At 39.1% G+C, this 4,222-nt stretch overlaps 1 long non-coding RNA gene across 1 annotated transcript; it reads right to left on the bottom strand.

The window, feature by feature from the left end:
- Positions 1–984: 984 nt before the first annotated feature.
- Positions 985–3,472, bottom strand: LOC112450557. Its single transcript, XR_003039208.2, has 5 exons — positions 3,422–3,472; positions 2,445–2,560; positions 2,215–2,350; positions 1,901–2,041; positions 985–1,257 (listed from the first exon to the last, which is right to left on the bottom strand). It is a non-coding gene; the product is annotated as an uncharacterized LOC112450557 (long non-coding RNA).
- Positions 3,473–4,222: the final 750 nt, after the last annotated feature.

The following is a 4,222-nucleotide window of genomic DNA, read 5'->3' as shown; positions in this document are numbered from 1 at the left end:
CAAACCTCCCAGTGTTTCTTTCTTTTTTGGTTAATCAAACTCAAACAGACCAGATGCTGAAGTTGCAACAACGAGCTGAAGACACAGTGATGTTAGTATTGTTATTCTGATAAATGTGTTACTTCGTGCTACATTAACTCAACACTATGAAATAAGTTGTGTTTTTTATAATAAGTCAAGAAATGAGACCATATATTTGAGAAAAACAACAAATGAGAACATATATTTTAACTCAGCTGTTATCCTGATAGAAAATCTTTGCAATAAACATTTTAAACCTGTGCCACTTAAGCTCTAACAAACTGAACAGAAAAAACTAAAGTTTCCCATGAACCTCTTCAGGGACAAAACTTTAAAAAACTGGGCCACTCTGGGTGAATATAAGACCTAAATCTCTGAATTTCTGACTCTTACTTTGCTTTTCCTTTAATAATGACATAGAAGTTTGATTTACAGCCATAGTATCAGAAGAGCAGGTAAGGAATGCAACTTATAGCATAGCCATAAACAATTTTTTTTTAAAAGTCAGGGCTCCGTAATAGTGTAGTTATAGTACCGGTTTGCCTGGGTCCTTCTTCCTCATGCATGGATGGATTTTCTCTGGTTCCATCCAAAAGCATGCATGTTATCAAGCTGTTTAAATTAGTGACTAACCTGACCTTAGAAGTGACTGTGCATACCTGCTGTGTCTCTGTGTTGGACCTGTGATGGACTGGCGACCTGCCCAGGATGGATCCCGTCTCTTTCTCTCTCGCTGACCGCTGACACAAGCAACAGATCCCCTGTGACCCTGAACGGGATCCAGCAGGTGCAGCAAATGAGTGAGAGAAATCTGATTCTCTGACAGCGTCTGTTACGTAGCCATGCCCTCTACTGGTTAGAGCTGTGAAACAAAAAGATCAGCTGTACAGATCATTTCAGTGCACTTTCCCATGTTAACGACTGTTTATAAAAGGATGTTTAGTTAATTTCGCTTTTTAAAATCAATTTATTTATTTTATTTGGTTCAAGATCAGAAATTTTCCAGCACTGATTAGACTTGTTTGGTGTTTTCTTGTTTCCAGGCTGTCAGCAGCCCTCAGTTTTCCCTTCATGTCCTGTCCGACTCTTGGTGCAGGCTGTTGAGACCTCTGCTGTGGAGGGGGGCCTTCACGGCCATCTGGGCTGCAGCAGGAAGACGAAACCAGGACAGCAGAACCGAACACACATTCAACCTACATGTGCAGCCAGAAAGACTTGTTTTTTTCCCCCACAAGTCTATAGATGTGTCAAACAATAATAACAAGAGAGGAAAAAACATGCAAATTAAGGCCATCAAAATAACAAAAAAATGTAATTTATAGATCATAACTTGGTCTAAACTATCAGGAGGAGCTTTTCAGATTATCTGTGACCCTTGTAAGAATGAACATAGATGGACAGGACAGAGGGAATCTGTAAAGCTTATTTATGCATCTTTAATAAAACATGTAAAATATGAGGATATATAACAACACTCAACACACAGAAGTAAAATAAAAATATAGTCACTGTGTATTGTTTATTTTCTCATTTCTGTTGTGTCATTAAAAACCTTGTTGGACTGTTTTCAGCAGTATATAACCGATCTGCCTGCCCTTTCCTCCAGTCTAAACTGCTCCACCTGTTTCAGTTTCATGTCTTCATCAGCAACAAGGCCAGCAGTCACTGTGACAAATTCCTGCAGTTTCTCCGACGCCCTCATCCACAGCCTGGGCGCCGGCCAGCTCCATCATTAAACAGCTCTGTCTGTACAGCCCCCCCCCCCTTTCCCCGCTCCCTGTCTCCTTCCTTCTTCTCTGAGACAAACGACATCATCTCTAACATCTCAGTGGCCACCATCAATTACCACCGCTCGCTGTCCGCTTCTCGCCTCACTCACCCTCCTCTCCAACCTCCAGTCTGTTTTATTTTCCTGTTCTCTTCCCACCCTGTTTCATTATCGATTCACATGCAAGGTGGGAAGAGTTGGACGTCTCTATGGCGGTCTGCTCTTCATTTGCAAAGGCGTGGGGAAGTCTTCCTGCAGGCAAAACAAAAATCCTCATATGTAAATATGATTTAGTTAGGAGGAAATGTCATTCCTGCTGAAGACAGATGTAACTTTAGGTGTAGCAGCATTTTGCACGAGTCAAAATCCACCTTCAGACATGAAAACTGACAGCAGACTGCCATTAAAACCATAAACAGCATTACCGAGTCATAAAACCTGGCTTGTCTTTGGGTTTGATGTACACCTCTGGACTCTAAGCAGCTCTGAGTTCTGCGACCATTAGTGGGGAGATTTACTGCCAAATGAAGTTAGAGGTAAAAGCTGAGGTCCTGCCTGAGGCTGCGGGGAGAGCAAAGAATAATTACAGGAGATGAAAGATAACATTGGCCATAATTTACAAGGACCAGACCAGGTGTAATTAGACAGTTTTTACACAGAGAAGATGTCCGTTTGGCTGGTGGTTTGTTTCTCTTCGTGTGTCTGCTACTCTCTTGGCTCTCAACACACCCGATGCCATTTTAACAGGAAAATTATTTGAAGCTCCGCGTACTGAGAGAAGACAAATATGCAAGGCATTAAAAAAAAATTTTTTATGTGGTTTTAGTGCACTCTAGTGGAAAGAAAATAAACTAAATATACATTTAGGTTTATTTAGGTACAATTTGTATATTCTGTTATAATCATAAATAACAAAATATACAAAAAAACCCATAAATTTATATTTTACTTATATGTTTTTCCAGTTATGAATTTAATATTTAAACTATTTGGCCAGGGACTGCAGAAAATATTAATCTTTCCAAAACACTGCCACAATACATCTCTCTCTCTTTTTTTTTTTTCTTATACAAGGTTAATGTTTTTGTTGCCCCTGATTGGATAAATGCCTCTGATAAATGTATTTAAATAGATAATGCCTTCATTAAAATGTAAACATAAAATTAAAAAACAAGGGCTATCATATGAAATGGAATAGTTTTTAAGTAACAATGTGTTTTATTTAAAAAAAAAATAGTTTACAATAAATAGCTTTCAGTAAAAGTGAACAGAATGCTGAATCCATATATTTAGGCCAACATTTAAAGGTCATATTTTCAAAATAAGTTTAGCCTCATTTGCAGAAATATTCCATTAAATAACTGTGACAAAGTGGTTCAGTTTGTGTTTACCACTTGTCCCTTATTCTTATTTCTGATTCACTTACTTTCTCTAGTTGGTTATAATGTTTAGATTTAAACATTACTTTGCAATTTTGCTTCACTTACTATCCCGGGTTTGTTTGTGTTAGCATTATGTTGCAGTTTCCATCTATTTACGTTTAGGTTAAAGCTACTACTTCTGGACCATTGGTTGAATTTGTTTCTTTTGTTTCAAGGTATATTTATGGTATTTGTTTTCCCTTTTACTCACCATTGTTTGTCCCTTGTAGATCTGCAGCAGGGCAGGAGTATTGGAGGGGACGGCCCAGTATTTCCTGCTTTAATGGCTGGATGACGTCATTGATTACCTGGCTGGGTTCTACCAAATAGAGGGTTTTCTTTTGAGTATTGTTTTGTTTTCTTTAAAGTAACTTTCTGAGTTATCTTGTATAACATGGTTTATTTTGCAGACCATTTCATTATGTAGATGAGTTTGTAAATTAGATTAATAATTTTATTCTTGTTTTTCTGTTTAGATGTTTGTTGTTTGGCCTGTTTCATTGTGGTTTAGCCCACTCAAGTACAGGTGTGTTGCCAATTGGCTATAAAAACAGTGTGTTTTTGGAAGCTAGGGGAAGAAGAAGAAGAAGAAGAAGAAGAAGAAGCAGCAGCAGCAGCAGCAGCAGCAGCAGCAGCAGCAGCAGCAGCAGCAGCAGCAGCAGCAGCAGCAGCTGCAGCTGCTGCTGCTGCTAGTGTGGGTGGGTTTGGAGGCAGTCGAAAGAGGAAGCAAAAATTTTGGCGGTTGGCATAAACTGGTGTGAGACTGGATTGGGATGACAACTAAGGTAGATGGGGGTGGTGAGGATGATGATATGGATTTTGACAACTGGACTCCGGTAGGAAGAGGAAGAGGTAGAGGTAAGGATAAGGGTTTGAAAGAGGACAGGGAAATTGGTAGCCAGAATAGTAAGCGAAGTTTGGAAGACTGCAGCTCAGATGAAGAAAACAGAGCAGTCAGAAAGAAAGTGACAAACGAAGAGTTTAAGGTAATTCTTAAATTCAGGAAGGAGGA

The sequence above is a fragment of the Kryptolebias marmoratus genome, linkage group LG8 (assembly GCF_001649575.2).
Source record: "Kryptolebias marmoratus isolate JLee-2015 linkage group LG8, ASM164957v2, whole genome shotgun sequence".
NCBI classification, from domain to species: domain Eukaryota; kingdom Metazoa; phylum Chordata; class Actinopteri; order Cyprinodontiformes; family Rivulidae; genus Kryptolebias; species Kryptolebias marmoratus.
Note: the sequence above shows the minus strand (reverse complement) of the source record. Positions and strands in the feature narration are given on the sequence as shown.